The sequence below is a fragment of the Gorilla gorilla genome, chromosome 8, assembly GCF_029281585.2.
Source record: "Gorilla gorilla gorilla isolate KB3781 chromosome 8, NHGRI_mGorGor1-v2.1_pri, whole genome shotgun sequence".
Taxonomy (NCBI): Eukaryota; Metazoa; Chordata; class Mammalia; order Primates; family Hominidae; genus Gorilla; species Gorilla gorilla.
In genome coordinates, this window is record NC_073232.2 from 50,950,656 (window position 1) to 50,975,495 (window position 24,840).

Sequence of the window (24,840 nt, forward strand, 5' to 3'; positions counted from 1 at the left end):
GTGGTATAAGTTTCGGGGGATTTCTTACCTTTCATGTAGGCTGTGAGATACCTCCAAACACCAAGAAATTAGACCTGTTAATATAATTCCCAAAATATTGGTCTATTACTGATACTGTATTAACTCCTAAGGAAATTTAAAGAATTTAAATAACTCACTCAACGTTGCTAAATATAAACAAATAAAAAGTAACACTAAAGTTAACTTTATAATATGAGCCTCTGATTGATTAGGAAGAAGGTGGAAAAGGAAAAAAAACAATTGGAACAGTAAATATTTCACACTTTCTCTCATGCTCTGAATTTGAAACTCATTGTTTATTTGGGAAACTTAACCATTGTGTGGACCCAAAGCATGATTTTGGTTGTAGTTCCAACCTCTTAGTTTCCATTATTTCCTGCCCTTTTCATGAACCTTGCTTCATAAATCACCAAACATTGTTGGAGAAATATCATGTTTTGAAGTACATTTTTTTTCTATTCCAATTACTCAGAGTTGGTTAATCTTGTTGGCCTCTCAAACATGAATTTGAAAACATTATGTTAGAGCGTGTTACAGGCAAGAGACCTGAAACCTGATATTGGTCACTGGCCCGGGTGTGAATGAAAAGTAAAGCCTGGTTCATATTAAGATAATTGGATCTGGCAGCCTATAGTTTGCAAGGTGAAACCATTAATAAAATTATCCATAATGCACTGTGAAAGCCAAGTTTGCAGGATGGAGTTGCCACTACTAGAGGAGAATATGCACAACACAGTGAACACAAGACCTATGGTGTGATGGGACTGAAATTAACAGATCTAACCAGCTTAGAGAAAGAAATCACAAGTTTAGATTGCTAAATTTCAGAATTAAGGTATAGACTGAAACTCAGCAATTTTCTACAATTGTGCTGAAAGAATGACTTACCTCTTATGAGGGAAAACATGTAATGCCCCAGGTACTATTCTAGTTATGGGACAAACAACAATAAACCTAACTAGGAAAACTCCTCCAACTATAAAGAGCTATACTTAACATAGTAAGGCAGAAAAGTAATAAAATTTTCATGATGAATAGATTAGATAGGTAGATAGATAGATGATAGATAGATAGATAGATAGATAGTTTCATTTATTTAATTTAGAGATAGATGAAAAGAAAGTGAGTATCAGAGAGGGTTGTCTGTGAGTATATGGGTGTGTCTGGGATGGGAGTCTCATTTTTTATATAGTGGTTAGAGAAGGTGTCACTGGCAATTTGACATTTAAGAATGACTTAAGAAAGTATTGGAATGAACCATGTGGTTATTTGGGGGAAAGAATGCTGGAGGCATATTGGTTAGCAAGTACAAGAGTCTTAAGGAAGGATCATGTCTGACATTTTATAGAGAAAGCAAAGAGGTCAATGTGGTTGGAGCAAAGCAAGTGAGCTGGAGACTTACAAGAGATAAGTAACCACAGGCTATTCCTAGGGCTTTGGATTTCTCAAGCTACGTGAGATAGTAAGCTATGAGTCTTTAAAGCAGAGAACTGATATTATCTGACCAACTTGATTGCTCTAGTAATAGTAGACTCTGATAGTCAGGGTGGAAGCAGTGACATTTGTTAAAAAGGAAAAAAAAAGTTATCTAACATTTTTGACCTGCAAAATCAAAAGAACAGATCAATGACTTGCCATGAAGGGAAAAATGTTTAGGCGATGCAAGTCAGTGTGGATTTTGAAATCATAAGTTCAGTATTGGATATTGTGATGGTTAATTTTAGGGGTCAATTTGGGCTAAGGAATACTCAGAAAGACGGTACATCTGTGAGGGTGTTTCTGGAAGAGATTAACATTTGAATCTATAGACTGAGTAAAAATCTGAGCAAAGATCTCCTCAATTTGAGTGGACATCATCCAATGGCAGAAGAAGGGCAAATATGCTCCCTGCTTGAGCCAGAACATTGATATTTTCCTGCCCTTGGACATCAGGGCTTCTGGTTCTTGAACCTTCAATTTGGACCAGAACTTACATCATTGACACCTCAGTTCTCAGGACTTTGCACTTGAACTGTGAATTACACTACTGGTTTCCATGGTTCCCAGGCCACCAGATTTAAGCTGGAACTATTCAAAGTAGCACTTTGGCATCCCTGGGCTTCCAGCTTGCAGACAGCTGGAAGGTTATGAGACTTCTCAGCCTTCTTAACTTCTTTGGAGAACCCTGGCTAATACAGATTTTAGTGTTTAGAGTAGTTCTAGGAAAACAAAATTTTAAGGATGAGTTTTCTGAATTGTTTCTGGGGTATCTAGAACTGATTCCCTAATCTGATTAAAGACAATGATGACTTTCTTTTGTTGGTAAAGAGAACACTGATAGTCCATGGCATGAATTGTTTATAAAAAATATGCAACATATCTGCATTGTATAATTCTAATCAACCATGTATAAGAAACAAGGAGCTAGGTGACTCTGTATATGATACTTTCAAACATTTTTGGAAAACTAATTAATATAATTATGTTCGTCGGTTGCTTCTAATGTCACCGGATATGTCTATGGCCCTACCACCCTGAACACACCCAATCTCACCTGAAAATGTCACTGGATGAATTGGTAAAGAAAAGAATGTGCTCTAGGATTCAAATTCCTAGCTCAAGTACCAAATAAATGACCTAAGAGCATCTGTGTGTGTCCTGAAAGGGTCCCTTATTTCCTGTAGCTGAAGGGCTGAAATTGCTAAAACTTAAACACAAAACCTCATCCTGCAACTGGTTAAATTACAGTGCAAGTTGAACTCTCATCTTTGAATGATTTCTACTCTTAGGGTGAGGGTATTGACTGGAAAAAAAAATGGGATCCTATATATATATTGCAGTGGGGATGTGTGGAACGATCTTGATGAAACTAGATACATTCACTCCTAAATTCTGTTAAGTCTTCCATACCAATGGAAGAAGTTTTCTCACCCCCAATGGAAGTGGCCTTCTAAATCCTAGTGGCACTGGTCTCTTCACCTCTGGTGACAATGGCAACACCACTCCCAGAGATATTGGTCTCCCCACCCCCAGTGACACAGTGACAATGACCTCACTACTCCCAAGGGTATCAGTCTCTCAACCCTCAGTGGTATCTGCCTCTGTCTGTTCTCACAATAGTCTGGGCCTTTGTATCCATCTGAGGGGATTGACCCTGCCTTCCTTGAGCAATGACAACAGTAATGGACTCCCCTAAGGCAGTTGCCGCGTAATTCGAAGCCGATTTTCCTCAGGACACCCCTTATCTCTCATCTTTGCTTCCAGACCTATAATTGGACTCAAGTTTCAGTAGACTTCTAAAAGTGAGGTGTAAAATGTGACCCATGAGGATGTAAGCTACAATCACAAAGCACTTCTTGAGTTTTCTAATTTATAAGACAGAATCCAGAGAATGTGTGTGGGGATGATACTAACAGTATGGGGTAATGGTGGCAGAAAGATAATGTAGGATTAGGCCATATTTATTGATATGTGCTCATTTAGCAGAAATTCTGCATTTAATGTTGTAGCTTCTGGGGATAGAAAGCGTTCTACAGTTTGGTTGCCTGGTTAGAACAAGGACCAAAGGATGGTCCACTGTGAGCAAATTGGAAATGCTGGATGTACCTTCGTTTAGTGTAGAGAAAGAGATTCAAAGGCTTAGGAGGTTAGAATATTAGAATGAATTTACAATTTAGTAACTACCCACCCACATTGGGAGGGTACAGAAGACATACCTTCCACCACTCTATGAGAAATAAATTTGTGAAAGAAACCCCAGGATCTTTGAAGAACTCTGGGTTCACTTTTTCTGTATGTCACACTTCAAAGTGGGAACTGCAGTCACTGAATTGGAAAATCTAAATGCAATGGGAGTAACTGGTTCCTGGGGTATCAGAGACCAAGTGGTGGAACTCAACCACCAAAGGCAAGCTGGGCTTGGTTACTGTAATGGGCGGCAGGGTGAAAGCAGCAATCAGGATAGTCTGACTTGCCCAGACCTATGAAATTAGCTAGTTTAATCATGATGTACTTAGAAGTGAAATAGTAAGACTATTCTTTTTTTAAAACGTATGTATTTTTTAATTGACAAATAGAAATTGTGTATATTAATCATGTACCGAGGGCTGGCAAGATGGCCAAATAGGAACAGCTCTGGTCTGCAGCTGACAGCAAGACCAACGCAGAAGGTGGGTGATTTCTGCATTTCCAACTGAGGTACCCAGTTCATCTCACTGGGACTTATTAGAAAGTGGGTATAGCCCACAGAGGGCAAGCAGAGCATGGTGGGGCATCACCTCACCCAGAAAGCACAAGGGGTCAAGGAACTCCCTCCCCTAGCCAAGGGAAGCCTTGAGGGACTGTGCCATAAGGGACCGTGTTATCCAGCATAGATGCTATGCTTTTCCTGTGGTATTTGCAACCCACAGACCAAGAGATTCCCTTGGGTGCCTACACCACCAGGGCCCTGGGTTTCAAGCACAAAAGTGGGCAGCTGTTTGGGCAGACACCAAGCTATCTGCAGGAATTTAGTTTTTCATACCTCAGTGGTGCCTGGAACACCAGAAAGACAGAACCGTTCACTGCCCTGGAAAGGGGGCTGAAGCCAGGGAGCCAAGACGTCTTGCTCAGTGGATTCCACTCCCACAGAGCCCAGCAAGCTAAGATCCACTGGCTTGAAATTCTCGCTGCCAGCACAGCAGTCTGAAGTCAATCAGGGATACTCAAGCTTGGTTGTGGGAGGGGCATCGGCCATTGCTGAGGCTTGAGTCAGCAGTTTTCACCTCACAGTGTAAACAAAGCCTCCAGGAAGTTTGAACTAGGTGGAGCCCACCAGAGCACGACAAAGCCACTGTATCCAGACTGCCTCTCTAGATTCCTCCTCTCAGGCCAAGGCATCTCTGAAAGAAAGACAGCAGCCCCAGTCAGGGGCTTATAGATAAAACTCCCATCTCCCTGGGACAAAGAACCTGGGGAAAGGGGCAGCCGTGGGCCCAGCTCCAGCAGACTTAAATGTTCCTGCCTGTCAGCTCTGAAGAGAGCAGCAGATCTCCCAGCATAGCACTCAAGCTCTGCTAAGGGTCAGACTGCCTCCTCAAGCAGGTCCCTGACCTCTGTGCCTCCTGACTGGGAGACACCTCTCAGCAGGGGTCAACAGACACCTCATACAGTAGAGCTCTGGCTGGTATCTGGCAGATGCCTCTCTGAGATGAAGCTTCCAGAGAAAGGAGCAGTCAGCGCAGCCTCCAGTGGTGAAACCCAGGCAAATAGAGTCTGGAGTGGACCTCCAGCAAACCCCAGCAGACCTGCAGCAGAGGGGCCTGATTGTTAAAAGGAAAACTAAGAAACAGAAAGCAATAACATCAACATCAACAAAAAGGACACCTACACAAAAAACCCCATCTGAAGGTCACCAACATCAAAGATCAAAGGTAGAAAAATCCATGAAGATGAGGAAAAAAATAGCACAAAAATGCTGAAAGTTCCAAAAAAAGAATGCCTCTTCTTCTGCAAAGGATCACAACTCCTCACCTACAAGGGAAAAAAACTGGACAGAGAATGAGATTGATGAATTGACAGAAGTAGGCTCCAGAAGGTGAGTAATAACAAACTCCTACGTGCTAAAGGAGCATGTTCTAACCCAATGCAAGGAAGCTAAGAACCTTGATAAAAGGTTAGAGGAACTGCCAACTAGAATAACCAGTTTAGAGAAGAACATAAATGACCTGATGGAGCCAAAAAAACACAGCACAAAAACTTTGTGAAGCATATACAAGTATACAAGCTGAATCGATCAAGCAGAAGAAAGGATATCAGAGATTGAAGATCAGCTTAATGAAATAAAGTGTGAAGACAAGATTAGAGAAAAAAGAATGAAAAGAAATGAACAAAGCCTCCAAAAAATATGGGACTATGAGAAAGACCAAATCTACATTTGATTGGTGTACCTGAAAGTGACATGGAGAATGAAACCAAGGTGGAAAACACCCTTCAGGAAATTGTCCTGGATAACTTCCCCAACATAGCAAGACAGGCCAACATTCAAATTCAGGAAATACAGAGAACATCACAAAGATATTCCTCAAGAAGCGCAATCCCAAGATACATAATCATCAGATTCACCAAGGTTGAAAAAAAGGAAAAAATGTTAAGGGCAGCCAGAGAGAAAGGTCGGATTACCCATAAAGGGAAGCCCATCAAACTAACAGTGGATCTCTCTGCAGAAACCCTACAAGCCAGAAGAGAGTGGGGGCCAATATTCAACATTATTAAAGAAAATAATCTTCAACCCAGAATTTCATATTCAGCCAAACTAAGCTTCATAAGTGAAAGAGAAATAAAATCATTTCCAGGCTAGCAAATGCTGAGGGATTTTGTCACCACCAGGCCTGCCTTACAAGAGTTCCTGAAGGAAGCACTAAATAGGGAAAGGGAAAAATGGTACCAGCCACTGGAAAACATACCAAAATGTAAAGACCATCAACACTATGAAGAAACTGCATTAACTAATGTGCAAAATAACCAGCTGGCATCATAATGACAGGATGAAATTCACATATAACAATATTAACTTTAAATATAAATGGTCTAAATTCCCCAATTAAAAGACACAGACTGGAGAACTGGATAAATAGTCAAGAACCATCAGTGTGCTGTGTTCAGGAGACCCATCTCACATGCAAAGACACACATAGGCTCAAAATAAGGGGATGGAAGAATATTTAAAAGGCAAATGGAAAGCAAAAAAAAGCATGGGATGCAATCCTATTCTCTGATAAAACAGACTTTAAACCAACAAAGATCAAAAAAGACAAAGAAGGGCATTACATAATGGTAAAGGGATCACTGCAACGAAAAGAGCTAACTATCCTAAATACATATGCTTTCAATATAGCAGCACCCAGATTAATAACACAAGTTCTTAGAGACCTACAAAGAGACTTAGACTCCCACACAATAATAGTGGGAGACTTTAACACCTCATTGTCAATATTAGACAGATCAATGAGACAGAAAATAAACAAGGATATTCAGGACTTGAACTCAGCTCTGGACCACATGGACCTAATAGACTTCTACAGAACTCTCCACCCAAAATCAACAGAATATACATTTTTCTCAGCACTACATAGCACTCACTCTAAAATTGAACACATAATTGGAAGTAAAACAGTCCTTAGCAAATGCCAAAGGATGTAAATCATAACAGTCTCTCAGACCACAGTGCAATCAAATTAGAACTCAGAATTAAGAAACTCACTCAAAACCACACAACTATATGGAAACTAAACAACCTGCTCCTGAATGACAACTGGGTAAATAAGAAAACCAAGGCAGAAATAAATAAGTTCTTTGAATCTAATGAGAACAAAGACAAAATGTACCAGAATCTCTGGGACATAGCTAAAGTAATGTTTAGAGGGAAATTTATAGCACTAAAGGCCCACATGAGAAAGCGGGAAAGATCTAAAATCCACATCCTAACATCACAATTACAAGAACTAGAGAAGCAAGAGCAAACAAATTCAAATGCTAGCAGAAGACACAAAATAACTAAGAACAGAGCAGAACTGAAGGAGATAGAGACAAAAAAAACCCTTGAAAAAGATCAGTGAATCCAGGAGCTGCTTTTTCTAAAAGATTAACAAAATAGACAGACCACCAGCCAGACTAATAGAGAACAAAAGAGAGAAGAATCAAATACACACAATAAAAAATGATAAAGGGGATATCACCACTGATCCCACATAAATGCAAACTACCACCAGAGAATACTATAAACAACTCCATGGAAATAAACTAAAAAATATAGAGGAAATAGATAAATTTCGGGACACATACACCCTCCCAAGGCTAAACCAGGAAGAAGTCGAATCCTTGAATAGACCAATAACAAGTTCTGAAATTGAGGCAGTAACTAACAGCATACCAAACAACAAAAGCCCAGGACCAGATGGATTCACAGCAGAATTAGACCAGAGGTACAAAGAAGAGCTGGTACCATTCCTTCAGAAACTATTCCAAACAATAGAAAAAGAGGGACTCCTCCCTAACTCATTTTATGAGGCCAGCATCATCCTGATACCAAAACCTGGCAGAGACACAACAAAAAAAGACAATTTCAGTCCAATATCCCTGATGAACATCGATAAGAAAATCCTCAAAAAATAAAAAATAAATAATAGGCAAACTGAATCCAGCAGCACATCAAAAAGTTTACCCACCAAGATCAAGTTGGCTTCATCCCTGGGATGCAAAGCTGGTTCAACATACGTGAATCAATAAACGTAATCCATCACATAAACAGAACCAATGACAAAAAACACACGATTATCTCAATAGATCCAGAAAAGGCTTTCAATAAAATCAACACCCCTTCATTGCTAAAAACACTCAATAAACTAGGCACTGATTGAATGTTTCTCAAAATAATAAGAACTACTTATGACAAATCCACAGCCAATATCATACTGAATGGGCAAAACCTGGAAGAATTCCCTTTGAAAACCGGCACAAGACAAGGATGCCCTATCTCACCAATCCAATTCAACACAGAATTGGAAGTTCTGTCCAGGGCAATCAGGCAAGAGAAAGAAATAAAGCATATTCAAATAGGAAGAGAGGGAGTCGAATTGTCTTTGTTTGCAGATGACATGATTGTATATTTAGAAAACCCCATCGTCTCAGCCCAAAATCTCCTTAAGCTGATAAGCAAATTCAGCAACGTCTCAGGATAAAAAATCAATGTGCAAAAATCACAAGCATTACTATACACCAATAATAGACAAACAGAGAGCCAAATCATGAGTGAACTCCCATTCACAATTGAACTAACCTGCTCCTGAATGACAACTGGGTAAATAACAAAACTAAGGCAGAAATAAGTAAGTTCAAAGAGAACTTGAACTTATTTATTACAAATAAGTTTAGTAACTTAAATAATTACAAAGAGAATAAAATACCTAGGAGTACAACTTACAAAGGATGCGAAGGACCTTTTCAAGGAGAACTACAAACCGCTGCTCAAGGAAATAAGAGAGGACACAAACAAATTGAAAAACATTCCATGCTCCTGGATAGGAAGAATCAATATCTTGAAAATGGCCAGACTGCTCAAAATGATTTATAGATTCAATGCTATTTCCATCAAGCTACCATTGACTTTCTTCACAGAATCAGAAAAAAAAAAATACTTTAAATTTCATATGGAACCAAAAGTGAGCCCATATAGCCAAGACAATCCTAAGCAAAAAGAACAAAGCTGGAGGCATCATGCTACCTGAATTCAAACTATACTACAAGGCTACAGTAACCAACGCAGTAACCAAAACAGCATGGTACTTGTACCAAAACAGATATATAGACCAATGGGACAGAACAGAGGCCTCAGAAATAACACCACGTATCTACAACCATCTGATCTTTGACAAACCTGACAAAAATAAGCAATGGGGAAACGATTCCCTATTTAATAAATGGTGTTGGGAAAACTGGCTAGCCATATGCAGAAAACTAAAATTGGATCCCTTTCTTACACCTTATACAAAAATTAACTCAAGATGGATTCAAGACTTAAATGTAAGACCTAAAACCATAAAAACCCTAGAAGAAAATCTAGGCAATACCATTCAGGACATAAGCATGGGCAAAGACTTCATGACTAAAACACCAAAAGCAATTGCAACAAAAGCCAAAATTGACAAATGGGATCTAATTAGAAAGCTTCTGCACAGCAAAAGAAACTACCATCAAAGTGGACAGACAACCTACAGAATAGGAGAAAATTTTTGCAATCTATCCCTCTGACAAAGGGCTAATATACAGAATCTACAAGGAACTTAAACAAATTTAAAGAAAAAAAAAGACCCCATCAAAAAGTGTGTGAAGGATATGAACAGACACTTCTCAAAAGAAGACATTTATGCAGCCAACAAACATTTGAAAAAAAGCTCATCATCACTGGTCATTAGAGAAATGCAGATCAAAACCACAATGAGATACCATCTCACGCCAGTTAGAATAGCAATCATTAAAAAGTCTGGAAACAACAGATTCTGGAGAGGATGTGGAGAAATAGGAATGCTTTTACACTGTTGGTGGGAGTGTAAATTAGTTCAACCATTGTGGAAGACAGTGTGGTGATTCCTCAAAGATCTAGAACCAGATTTGACCCAGCAATTCCATTACTGGGTATAAATCCAAAGGATCATAAATCATTCTACTACAAGGACACATGCACATGTATGTTTATTGCAGCACTATTGACAATAGCAAAGACTTGGGACCAACCCAAATGCCCATCAGTGATAGACTGGATAAAGAAAATGTGGCACATATACACCATGGAGTACTATGCAATCATAAAAAAGAATGAGTTCATGTCCTTTGCAGGGATAAGAATGAAGCTGGAAACGATCATTCTCAGCAAACTAACACAGGAACAGAAAACCAAACACTTCATGTTCTCAGTCATACATGGGAGGTGAACAATGAAAACACGGAGGCAACATCACACACTGGGGCCTGTTGCAGGGTGGGGGGCTAGGGGAGGGATAGCATTAGGAGAAATACCTAATGTAGATGACAGGTTGATGGGTGCAGCAAACCACCATGGCACATGTATACCTATGTAACAAGCCTGCATGTTCTGCACATGTATCCCAGAACTTAAAGTATAATTAAAAAATTTAAAAAATAATTGACCACATGATGTTTTGGAATATGTATACATTATGAAATAAAAGTCTACTAAAGTCTTATTGGATATGTATAAACAGAAAAATTCCAAGTCAAGTAAACAAAAGTGTATCTCAAATTATAAAGTTAGTCATCATCTTTCAATCAATTCTCAGACTTGAGCCAATTTATAGGCCCAGAACCCCCTTGAAGTAAGGGGGAATCCAGTTCCTCTTGAGGAAATACTCCAACAGACTACCAAAAAGTATGTTGTAAATCTTTCTCCCAGTCTTCCCCAAAAATATCTTGTCCAGTGCATTAGGAAAAATAAAATAATCCAATTTTAGGGGAACTACTGGACACTAGCTCCGAAATAATATTAATCATCATTGTGGCTCACCATTCAGAGTAGGGGCTTATGAAGGTCAGGTAATAAATAAAGTTTTAGCTCAGGTCCATCTCATAGTGGGTCGAGTGTGTCCCTAAACCCATCCTGTGGGTATGCAATTATGCATTCCCGGTTCTAGAATGCATAATTGAAAGAGACATACATAGCAGCTGCAAGAATCCCCACATTTGCTCTCTGATCTGTGTAGTTAGGGCTATTATGATGGGAAAAGCCAAGTGAAAACACTAGAATGGCCTCTACCCATGAACATAGTAAATCACCGATAATAAAACATTCATTGAGGGATTGCAGAGATTATTTGTGCCACTGTTAAGAAAAGATGCAAGGATAGCAATTCACACCATATCTCCATTCAACTCTCCTATTTGGCCTATGCAGAAGACAAATGGATCTTGGAGAATGACAGAGGATTATCATAAATTTAGCCAGGTTAGTGACTCCGCAGATTCCCCCCAAAAGTGGGCAACAGCATCACAACAGCCCCTCTCAAGGACATCCCTGAAGGAGAGTCATGATGGAAAATCTTCCCAGTGAGAGATCTTCCCTGATCTTTGAACAGGGTACCTGGTTGCACACATTTTGCCACAAAGGAGAAATGACAAAAAGTTCTTCTATCCCAGTTCATGGGCTGTAGCCAATGGTTTGACTGGATGGTCAGGGAATTTGAAGAAACGTAATTGGAAAACTGCTGAGAAACAAACATCGGGAAGAGATATATGAATATATATCTCTGAAGGAAAAAAAATGTTAAAATATGTGTGTCCCACAAGAATGCTCACCAAGAGGTGACCTCAGCAGTGGAGGGGGGTTTTGAAATCAAGTGGACAGAGTAACCCATTCTGTGAATACCAGTCAGCCTCTTTCCCCAACCATCCCTGTTATCACCCAATTGGCTTATGAATAAAGTGACCATGGTGATAGGAGAAGAGGTTAAGCATGGGCTCGGCAACATGGACTTTCATTCACCAAGGCTAACCTGGCTATGGCCTCTGCTGAGTGCCCAACATGCCAGCAGCAGAGACTGGCACTGAGTCCTCTATATGGCATTATTCCCCAAGGTGATCAGTCAGATACCTGGTGGCAGGTTGATTACACTGAATTATTTCCATCGTGGAAGGTGTAGTATTTTGTCCTTATTGGAATGGACACTTACTCTGGGTTTTTCTTCCCTGAGTGCAGTGTTTCTGCCAAAGCTACCATATGTGGATCTACAGATTGCCTTTTACACTGCCATGGTATTTGTCACAGCATTTCTTTTAATCAATGAAATCACGTCACAGCAAAAGAAATGTGGTAAGGAGGCCATGGTCATGGAATTCACTGGTCTTACCATGATCACCACCATTCTGAAGCAGCTTGCTTGACAGAGCAATAAAATGGCCTTTTGAAGGTTCAGTTACAGTGCAAGTGAGTGTCAAAACTTTGCAGGGCTAGGGTATGGTTTTTCAGAAGTCTGTATATGCTCTAAATTAGCCTCCAATATATGGCATTGTTTCTTTCATAGCCAGGATTCATGAGTCTGGAAATCAAGAGGTGGAAACAGGAGTAGCACCATACCTCTTATTGTCACCCTTGGAAATTCACTAACAAAATGTTTACTTCCTGTTCCCATGACATTCTGCTCTGCTGGCCTAGAGGTCTTGTTCAAGAAGGAAGAATGTTTCTACCAGGAGGCACAACAATGATTTCACTGAATTGGGATTTTTAACACAAGTACCTGGCCACTTTGGGCTCCTCATCTCACTGAATCAACAGGTAAAGAAGGGAGTTATGGTGTTAGCTAGGGTGATTAATCCTGACTACCAAGGGGAAATTGAACTACTTCTCCAAAATGGAGGCAAAGAAGAATATGTCTGGAATACAGGAGATCCCTTAAAGTGTCTCTCAGTGTTACCATGCCCTGTAACTAAGGTCAATGGAAAACTACAACCCAATTCAAACAGGACTACTAATAGGTGAGACTCTTCAGGAATGAAGGTTTGGGTCACCCTACCAGGTAAACAACCACAATTAGCTAAGGTACTTGCTGAAGGCAAAGGAAATACAGAATGAGTAGTAGAAGAAGATAGTTATAAATACCAGCTACAATCATATGACTAGTTACAGAAACAAGGACTCAAGCTGCCATGAGTGTTTTCTTCTTATTTTGATATATATACACACACATATATGCATTTGATATGTACACATATATATACACACAAATACATCTGTGTGTATATATTTATATACATACATATATTAAGCCAATATCTTTGGTTTCTTTTCTCTCTTTTTTTCAATTATATAATATAAAATGTACCGACTTTATATCACCATTTTAGTATTATTAATTTTACATAATAGTATTTAAGAATGGGTTACCAGGAGAAGAGAAAACATCACTCATGGACTTTACCTTCTCTACTGGAAAACGGACCAATGTGCAGGATAGCTGTATCACATTAGTTGGAATTAGGACCTTATTATTGGCTTTATGTAGGTATTTGGTATTTAAGAAGAGGTTTATATATGCCAAGTTGATAAAGGGTAGGATTGTGATGATTAATTTTAGGTGTCAATTTGACTATGCTAAGGAATGACCCAATATATGGCAAAATATTATTTCAGGGTGTGTCTGTGAGGATGTTTTCAGAAGAAATCATTATTGACTCTGTAGGCCGAATGTGGAAGATTGCCCTCTTCAATGCTGATGGACACCACCCAACCTGTTGAGGGCCTGAATAGAACAAAAGTTAGAAGAACAGCAAGCTTGCTCTCTGCTTGAGTTGAGACATTCATCTTCTTCTGCCCTTGGAAATTTTGCTCCTGGTTTTCTGGCACTCAGACTTGGACTAGGATTTAAATCATCAGAATGTTGGAAGAAATATGGACTGTAGAGGCCATTCTGATGAGGTATCAAATGGAAATGAGCATGTTAGTTGACAATAGATAAAAAAAAAATCTTTGTTACAAAGTGGCAAAGAGCTTTGCTGAATTGTATTTGTGTTCCAGTGTTTATTCGAAGCTACTTGGCTGAAGTTATTTCTAAGCAAAGTTGTGGAGGCTTAACTGTCCCTGACTGCTTATGGTAAGCTGAAAGAAGGATAAACGGTTTAAAGATGGAATTATTAAGCAACAAGGAGGCAGAACTTAAAGATTTGAACATTTTTCAGCTTATTCATATGGAAAGAAAAAGAGACCTTTTCGTGGAAGAACATTAAGGGCGTGGCCAAGATAAGGAGATTCATATAGATGTGAACCATGGACTTACTCAGCCAACAGAGCAGGAAAACTGCCAGTTTGACTTGAAGAAAAAGGACACAGAAAGGAATAAAGGAAGACTGTCCTACTTTCTGTATTTTATAGGACAGAACTATAGAGCTACTCAGCTTCAAATGTGCACTATTCTTTAAAACCGGAGAAGAATGACCTCAAAGGCAATTCAGAGATCATTAGGGCTGCCTCCTTGGTTTCAAAAGGGGAGACCATCACCTTTCTTTCAACAGGCCTAACAATTGTGCAAAGCTGTGGAGGCGGGACCACTGCCCCAGTGGTTTCAGAGGCAGGATTGTCACCCCAGTGGGTCAGAAATGTAGGACTACTGTCACTGTGTGCCTAAAAGGCACAACATCGAGCCGAAGAGGATTATTCTGAAGTCTTAAAATCTCATGGAGTTTGCTTTGTACTTTGTACTTCGTACTTACTTGGAATCTGTTACCCCTTTCGTTTTTCCTGATTTCTCTCTTTTGGAATGGAAATGTGTATTTTATGCCTGTCCCATGATTGCATTTTGGATACACATGAGTTGTTTGGTTTCACAATGTCACAGCTGGAGAGCAGTTGGCCTCAGGATTAACTGTATTTTATTTTATTTATTTATTTATTTACTTTTTTGAGATGGAGTCTCACTCTGTTGCCCAGGCTGGAGTGCAGTGGCACAATCTTGGCTCACTGCAAGCTCTGCCTCCCGGGTTCACGCCATTCTCCTGCCTCAGCCTCCCCAGCAGCTGGGACTACAGGTGTCTGCCACCACACCCAGCTAATTTTTTTGTATTTTTAGTACAGACGGTGTTTCACCATGTTAGCCAGGATGGTCTCCATCTCCTGACCTCGTGATCCGCCCGCCTCAGCCTCCCAAAGTGCTGGGATTACAGGCGTGAGCCACTGCACCCGGCCAGGATTAACTGTACTTTAAATCTCATCCATATCTAATTTAGAGGATATTTAGGTGAGAACTTGGATTTTAGACTTTAGAGTTGATGATAGAACAAGTTAAGACTTTAGGGGCTGTTGAGATATAATGAATGCATTTTGCCTGTGAGAATAGCATGAGCTTTGGGGGACCAGAGGCAAAATGCTATAGACTGAATATTTGCTGTCCCCACCCCCAATTCATATGTTGAAATCCTAACCACCAATATGATGGTATTAGGTGGTGGTGGTGCCTTTTGCAGGTGATTAGATTTTGAGGGTGAAGCCCTCATTAATAAAATTTGTGCCCCTATGAAAGAGGCTCCCGATAACTCCCTTACCCCTTTTACTATGTGAGGACACAGAGAAAAGAAGACCACTATGCATCAAAGAGTGTGCCCACATCAGACTCTGAATCTGCTGGGATCTTGATCTTGGACTTCCCAGTCTCCAGAACCATGAGAAATAAATTTCTGTTGTTTATAAGCCACCTAAATATGCTACTTTGTAATAGCAGCCCTTGACTTAGACAGCTATGTTAAAGTTGAGATGCTCCTTGGATTTATAATGGTAAATATTGAGTTGGCTGTTGGCTCTACAAGTTCAAAGTTTAAGAGAGACTTGCAGGATAGAGATTTAACTTGGAGAGGTTTTTAATCATATTGACAATATTTAGAAATATGAAATTAGGTGAGGTAACCTAGAAGAGGTTCAAGAACTTAGTTCTGAGGTCATCCAAGAAGAAAGAAAGATATAAAGAAAGCACCAAAGGAGACTAAAGAGGATCAGCTATTGAGTTAGAAAGAGAATAATGAGGGTGGGATGCCAGAAGTCAAGTGCAGAAAAATAAAAACAATTAGATGAAGACTGAGATTTGACTCTTAGTGATAGATTGGATTATTATTTGCAACTTTCTACACTCTCTCTGAATTGGAATTATACTTCTCCTATCCTATGCAGCATAACTTAACAGTACACTCCTACAGTGAGTGGAATTTCTTTTCCTAACATTGTCAATATAGGGCTCATGGACATTACTTGCTTCAGCCAATGGAATGTTAGCAAATGCAATATAAAAAGATGCCATAAAGATTTGCACAGTTTGGTTCAATCTCTTATGCTCTTGCTACTTATTCTGACAAAAACATGCCATCATTCACTATGAAAAAAATATGCTGTGGATAGCAGCTGGGCTAGGGATGATGAGAGAAATGGCCAGCTTGAATCCAATCCAAATAAACGAGCCACCTAAAGCAAAGCCACTTATCTATGCCCATCCTAAATTAGTCCAGCTGTACTCAACCTGCAACATGCGGCCCTGAAAATAAATTTTTTTGTAACCCACTGAGATTCTGAAGTTGTTATGCAGCATTAATTTGGCAATAGCTGGATAATTCAGTGTTGTATTTGGCAGTTTAATGTCATGTAGTTATTTTGCCAGTGCTATTTCAGAGTCATGTCCAGAACAAAACTCTGATTAGAGTGGATTAAAAAAAATAAAAACAAAAACAAAAAAAAAAACAGGAGGAAAATACAGAGAGAATGTATAACAGACGTTTTTGAGAATCACATATATAAATGGGAAAAAAATTCAATGATATAAATTAGGCTATAAATGTATAGTAAAATAAGTTGTCTTCATTTATTTCTTGTGTTTCAAAAAACTATAGTCAGGTTAGTCACAGTGGCTCACACCTGTAATCTTGGCACTTTGGGAGGCTAAGGCAGGAAAATTTTTTGAGCCCAAGAGTTTTAGACCAGCCTGGGCAAGTTAGGGAGACCTCATCTCTGAAAAAGAAAAAAAAAAGAAAATAGCTGGGCATTGTGGCATGTGCCTTTAGTTCCAACTACTCGTGAGACTGAGGTGGAAGGATCACTTGAGCCCAGGAGGTTAAGGCTGCAGTGAGCTATAATCACACCACTGCACTCCAGCTTGGTTGACAGAGTGAGACCCCATCTCAAGAAACAAACAAATAAAAAAGTATAATCATGGGGCATCTTTCACAATTTAACTTCAAGTAATATGTTTGGTTCTTAAGTAAGTATACATCCATAGGGAATACCAGGTGTATTAGTCTGTTCTCACACTGCTAATAAAGACATACACAAGACTGGGTAATCTATAAAGAAAAGAGGTTTAATTGACTCACAGTTTCACATGGCTGGGGAGGCCTCATGATCATGGTGGAAGGCAAATGGGGAACAAAATCATGGTGGCAGGCAAGACAGCTTGTTCAGGGGAACTCCCATTTATAAAACCATCGGATCTCATGAGACTTATTCACTACCATGAGAACGGTATGGGGGAAATTGCCTCCATGATTCAATTATCTTCACCCAGCCCTGCCCTTGACATGTGGGGATTATTACAATTCAAGGTGAGATCTGGGTGGGGACATGCCCAAACCATCTCACCAGGAAAAGGAAAGCGTTTTATTAATTTGGTCTATATTAGCTAAAACTGAGCCTTGAGAATGAATAAGATTCTTAAGACTCAGAACTGTGTTGTATTAAAAGCATCATAATCTGCATAATCTTTTCTGATTTCCTCTACTTAGTTAAATGGAATGCCACTAGAAATAAAAGAAATCCTTTCACTCTCCAACCCCATCTTGACACTACTCCTGGGACTATCTTAAATTTAGAGCAAGTATTCTTGCCTCAACAGTATGCTAAGAAGTTTAATTAACAGAAAATTATATTTCACACCTATATCAAGTATGAAATACATGCATAGAAAATAAGCATGGAAATCATGGGCAAACTTGCTTTACAGAACCCATCTGCCAGACATACTAAAATGGCATTATTTACCTTTTCTTGAGCAGGTAGCTAATTTCTGTGGGAATTTTTAGATGTTAAACCTCAGAAATTCTCAGAAATCCTGTTTTCTTTGCACTATGTACATGAAAAGAGTGAAAGCAAACAAAAACAAAAAATCTCTATTTGTAGTTTAGCACCTCTGGCCCCTCCTCTTTGGCTGAGAAGAGATCAGATGTCCAAATATCCTGCCCCTAGAGAGAGCACACAGATGGACCTCAGAAGGATGTTGAAGTCTGTGGGCTCCCCAGAAAGCTGATAGTTATATGTGAGCCCTTTTCAGGCAGGGATAGGAGAGCTCTCACCAAAACTAGTGAAATCACCTAAGCCAGAGACTTATGGATATCCATTCTAGGGAGACAACTCATCTTTTGGCCTGAAGTTATTAGATTATTTTTCTCCATTACTTTGCTGTTTTTGCTCTTAAGAAAAGAGGGTTTTTTCATCTTTCCTATGTTATCCTGAGAGTCAAATATGGCGAATAGTCGAATGGGGATAATATCTCACGAAGTCATTCTGAGGATCAGATAATTTCTGGGTGGATGGCAGGCCAGATACCTCTTTGTTGTTTGCATGTGTTTTTTCAGTTATAGAACTTTCAAAGATGAGATTGGAGTTAAGAGATATGTCCTTAAATCGTGGGATAATGACAATCCTACATGCATTCGACAAATATTTATTGAACACATTGGTAAACCAGATAACACAATCCCTGCATTCATGTAGCTTTCATTTTAGTGGTAGACAGAATGTACTACAAAGGAACACATAAAATAATTGCAGATAGTGACAACAGCTAACATGACTAGATAAAGTTGTTCTTTTGAGTAGTCGGTCAGATAAAAAGCCTTTCAGAAGAAATGACGATTGAACTGAAACCTGGCTTATGAGAAAGTGCCAGCCAAGCAAAATCTGTGGGAAAAGCATTCAAAGCAAAAGAAAAAACAAGTGAAATACTCTTAGGGGAAAAAAAAATGACCTTGGCATACTTTAGATGAATTCTACATAATTAGAATGTAGTAAAAATGGGAGACTATAAGGTCAGAAAAATAGATAAATAGGGATTGGATCATGTATGAAGTATGTTACCCTTTGAAAAACATGCATTATATCTTTTAGTAATGATGATAATATTTGAAATACAAGTTGACCCATTGCAAAAGCCTGGTAATGATTTGTGAGAAGAGATACCGTATTAGGATAATGAATTCATATTGCTAAGCCACTGTAGACATAAAAAAGATTGCCTCTATGTGATAAAAACTTAAATAAATATCTAGGAAGAAAACAGGCCTTCAAAAAATCCTGTATCAGCTATATGGCTTGTCTATATTACTCTCAATATTGGCATTTTAGGGATAATCCCAATATTCCATTTATTTTTTTTAAATACATTTTTCCTTCAAGTAGTTTTAGATTTACGGAAAAATTGAGAAAATAGTGCAGAGTTCCCATGTAGCCTATGCTCTGTTTCCTCCATTGTTAACATCTTATATTGGTATGGTATATTTTTCACAATTAAGGAACTAATATTGATACATTATAATTAACTAAATCCATACTTAATTTAGCTTTTTTTTTTTTTTGAGACAAGAGTTTCACTCTGCTGCTCAGGCTGGAGTGCAATGGCATGGTCTCAGCTCACTGCAACCTCCACCTTCTGGGTTCAAGTGATTCTCCTGCCTCAGCCTCCCTAGTAGCTGGGATTACAGGCATGTACCACCAAGCCCAGCTAATTTTTGTGTTTTTTAGTAGAGATGGGGGTTTCACCATGTTGGCCAGGCTGGTCTGGCCTGACGTCAGGTGATCCACCCACCTTGGCCTCCCAAAGTGCTGGGATTACAGGCATGAGCCAGTGCACCTGGCCTAGATTTCTTAAATGCCTTTTGTTGTTGTTCCAGCGTAGCATGGTAGATTGAGTTGTCGTGTGCCTCTATGGTCCCTTGCTTATCACAGTGTCTCAGATTTTCCTTAACTTTGATGACCTTCACAATTTTGAGGAGCACTGGGCAGCTATTTTATAAAACGTCCTTTAATTTGGATTTGTCTGATGTTTTTCTTATGATTAGACCAAGAGTATGTAGTTTTAAGAATACCACAAAAGTAAAGTGCCATTTTTATCACATCATACCAAGGAACATAGCATTAAGATGACTTATCACTGTTGATCACCTGGCTATGGTAGTTATTTTTAGGTATTCAACTGTAACGTTACTCTTCTCTCTGCCCCCTTAGGAAACAGCTTCCTCATTGGAGTAGATTACTTACATGCAGTGTCTCTTGTTCTCAGTCTTACAAACTCTACCCATTTCTAAAGTTATTTTGGTTGACATTTCCCTACACCCCCACCCCTTCAGTGAGGTTATTTTATAAACTTATCATACAGTTATATCAAAGTTTGCATTCCATACTGGGATCCTCCCTAAATGATTTGTTTAAATTTGCATACACTAAGGTTCATTATTCTTGCTGCAATATTCTATAGGTTTTCACAAATGCATTGTCATGGATCTACAACTTAACTATCATACAGAATAGTTTCACAACCCTAAAAGTTTCCCTATGTTTTATCTATTTAACCTTCTTCCCTCCTTCAACACCTGGAAATCACTTGTTATCCTTGTTATAGTTTCATCTTTCCAGAATATCATGTAATTGGAATCATGTGGCATATAGTCTGGCAAAATGTTTTCCTTGGAGTGTAGACCTGTCTTAGTCTGTTTGTGTTGCTATAAAGGAGTAGATTAGGCTGGGTAATTCATAAAGAAAAGTGGTTTACTTGGTGCATGGTTCTGAAGACTGTACAAAAAGCATGGCACCAGCATTGCTTCTGGTCAGAGTTTCAGGGAGCTACCACTCATGGCAGAAAAGCCAGCTATGCAGAAAACATATGGTGAAAGATGCAAGAAAGAGAGAAGGAAGAAGGTGCCAAGCTCTTTTTAACAACCAGCTCTCATGGGAACTAACAGAGTGAGAATTCACTCATATCTTCCCCCTCCACCAGGGAGGGGATTAATCTATTTATGGAGGATCTGCTCCCATGAGCCAAACATCTCCCATTAGGCCCTACCTCCAGCATTGGGGATTAGGTTTCAACATAAGGTTTAGGGGACAAACATCCAAAATGCAGCAAGGAATTTGATATGGAGCACTCCATGGGTAAATTTTATGGTGATTCTTCTTTTCCCATTGTCAGAGCCACAAGGGGGGTTGTCTCCTGGATCTTCACTATAAGAACTGGGTAGGACTATTGGGGGAGAACCCAAGATAGAGTGAGCTCCCACTAAGACTATGGCCCCATGCATTTCTCACTATCATGCCAGTGTACACTTACACTCTAAAAACTGGTCAAAGTGATCATGTAACTGCTCCAACAGCTGATGGCCCCAGTGGCTTCTCTTCCAGATTTCAGAGTGGGAATTTGCTCTGCAACTTCAGTTTTCTGTTAAGTACAATAAAAGTCATTGGTTTTTAGTTTGTTTAGATTTTCATATTGTAAGGACGGGCCTGGCAACTTCTAAGTTATTTCCATGTGGAAACTAAAACTACAAGTCCTTTACTTATTTTTCCTTAAATATGTTAATATCTTCTTACATTTTTCCTTTCTCAGGCACTGTGTTACTCGCACTAAACTTACTATCTTGCTGGGTGTTTTCATACAGTTAAGTACATTCTCAAGGAACCTCAACAAATTATACTGTCTCTTTGTCCTGTACTTTTTTTGTCTTTATTTTGTTCGCATTTTTTCTTTTGTTTTTTCATAGTGGGTTCCCAATAAATTATTACCTGCATACATTACTAATTAATAACAAATAGAGATATAAAATGAGAATAATAAATTCAGTTTTCAAATCTACAAGATTAAAAATGCCATGCTAACTTATTTTACATCAGTTTTATACTTGGGTTCTTTGTGACATAAGGAAGATAATAATAATTTTAAACAATAATAACCTATGCTATAAGCTAAAGAAAACCTACTAGAAATTATATAGTTATCATTAAGGTGACACCTTTTACATCAAAACATATTGTCATCATCACCAGCAGAAAATTTACAAAGGTCAATCTGGGAACTAAATGACTCATCTAGAGAGCAATTTGTCTTTATTTGCTTAACATAGACCCTTATCACTTAGTGACATTCATTTATGCAGTTGTAATAAGCTTAATAATAATCCTTGAATTAAAAATTTTATGCAAAATAATTTTATATTATATGTATTATAATTTTATATCCTTGAATTAATTTTTATTCCTTGAATTAAGATTTCATGCAAAATAAAATAATTTTATATGATATTTTATATTAATTGTAATTTTATATTTTTATGCAGTAATAACATAACTCATTTCTAAGTGGATCTAAAGAAGAAAAATCTCTTCCAAGAATTCAGCATTATGAGATATATCACCTGTTCCATTCATTTTAATGTTTTTCCTCCAATGTACGTGTGGATCTTTTATTTTTCTCTGAATTGTGGCCAAAGCCAAAGAAATAATTCAAAATATAACATTGTTACCCAGACCCTACATTTATATTCTCTGTTATTTGGAGGTGATATGTTATGAAAAAATTCTATACATGACTTAAAAGTACATATTTTAACATCTGAGTCCTTCAAACTGACTTCAACCTTTATTGAACTTCAGACTTCTCCAAAAATACTCATGTTTTCTTTAAATCAACTGGTGACAGAAAGACACACGGTCTCTGCCCATATCTAACAAGGAATAAATTACCTATAAAACCACCAAAGTAAGTAAGTAAAGTACTTTACTCAGGAAGACCCAGTTTCTCATAGTATCTGGGTGTTTTTAAAGAGGGTTTATGGAAGAGGCATTAACTCTTTCAGATCAGCCAAGGTCTGAATACATTGAAGCAATAACACAATTTTGACTTGAGAACAATATAAAGTAGTCATATAATGTAATGTAATATAATATAATGAAGTGTACTGAAAGGAACTTAAAGCCCTGGAAACTGGGTTCCAATCTGTTTCTCACATTAATTTATGTACATAAATTTGAATCTAATGAATGCTAAACTTACTAGCTTTATTCATCCCATATATTTACTGGGTTTTTCACCTCATCCCCAGTAATTAGGTTTAACTGATAAGACATGTTATATAAAAGGCTGTATCCAATCTAAAAGAACAAGCCACTTTCTCATAAGTATCATCTAGTAAGTTACTGTTTGGCATTGTGTTTCCTTGAATTTACATAAGCTATTATGAAAGAAGAGATAATTTTGATAACTTAGTTTTTTTTAAGATTCTTTCTTCAGTTATCTTACTATTTCCATGATGCTTCTTATGAGAAACCTCCAATTCTTTCCATTCCCTACACACTATTTTCTATGTGTAAGTTATTCATTGATGGAATGGCAATAATCTAACATAAATTGATTCATGCTCCTCTGTTAATAGAGTTAAGGTGTTACAGTATTATTATTCTCAGAATCCCTGCCATTTTCTCCTTTTCCAGGAAAGCTGAATACTGGATACCTTATTAAGCCCAATTCCAATAAATAAGTGCCTAAGCCTACCTTCTGAGCAAATAACTGCCTTCTGAGAAATGCATCTATAGACTCAAGTCTTTCTGTCTCTTTAAATGTGTCCCATAGAGAAAGGTGGAATGTCCCAGTGGATAAGTTAGGCAAGTGTTATCTGCTCTGTAAATGCAATCTCCCTTACAGGCAGATCCCAAGCTCCAGACTTGGGTGAGTACATAGAGCAGCATGGAAAGACTGCTTCTGGCTAGAATTCTAAGTTGCATTTTCCTATTCAGATTTAGCACGTTAACATTAATAAATGTATTCTCTCCCACATGACTTCCAAATCTATCTACTAAAACTTCAATATGGAAAAAAAAGTATTGTGAATATGGAAATATACATTTTTCTTTTAAATTCCTTAAACAAGAGTTCGTTGACATAAACTTGGAAAAGTTAATCATAGACACGTATTTATTATTTATATAGTTATTTTTTAATATGATGTACCAAAACATTAACCTGTGGTAAGATAACAAATTCATCTACATTATTTGGTTCTATGGATCATTTTGTGATATAAAAGCACACACATTTGTATACATGCACTATGGGAAATTACAAATAACTCAAGTAAAAGCTCTTTTGTATAAATGTTTTCAATGATTCTGTACCAAATTGGATTATTTCCTCTGTAGACATCATGACTCAAGCAGTATACCTTTAATTATTTTTCTATTTGTGCTTAAACAAAAGCATTTGTTTTTATAGTCCACATTTAAAAATATGGTTGAATATAAAAATATCGATCAAATTTGTTATTTTTAAAAAAGGTTCCCTTAACTAATCCTGATGGGAAATTCAGTGGAAGTAGATAATTTGAGCTAGATATAATACTAGAACAATTCCTCTCTGGGGAGGTTTGACGAGACTCATTATAGAACCAATTACTATGTGCAGGTGAATTGTTAGACTGTGGAGATGCTGCGTGGTCATATAACTATCTTCACTAAGTCCTGCTACTGCTATACTAGCATAGCCTTATTGCTGCCTGTGAAGACTGATCAACCTCAGCTCCAAGAACACACTTAACTTGATCTAACCTTAGCTTTTGTGGCTACACAGACTCTACAAGCAAGTTGATTTCATTGTTCCCCCTTTGCAATTAGTCTACTAGTCTCTATTTCTCTTTTACTGTTGCATTATTATTCTTTCCTTATAAACCCATTTTCTCTGCTTCCCGATGCACTTAAGGGAACACCTCTTCCCACTCTGCTCTCCCCAG

General features: G+C 38.2%; 1 pseudogene; it reads left to right on the forward strand.

Moving 5' to 3' along the window:
• The first annotated feature begins 4,094 nt into the window (after positions 1-4,094).
• Positions 4,095-24,840, forward strand: part of LOC134759144 (uncharacterized) — a 50,441-nt pseudogene continuing 29,695 nt past the window's right edge.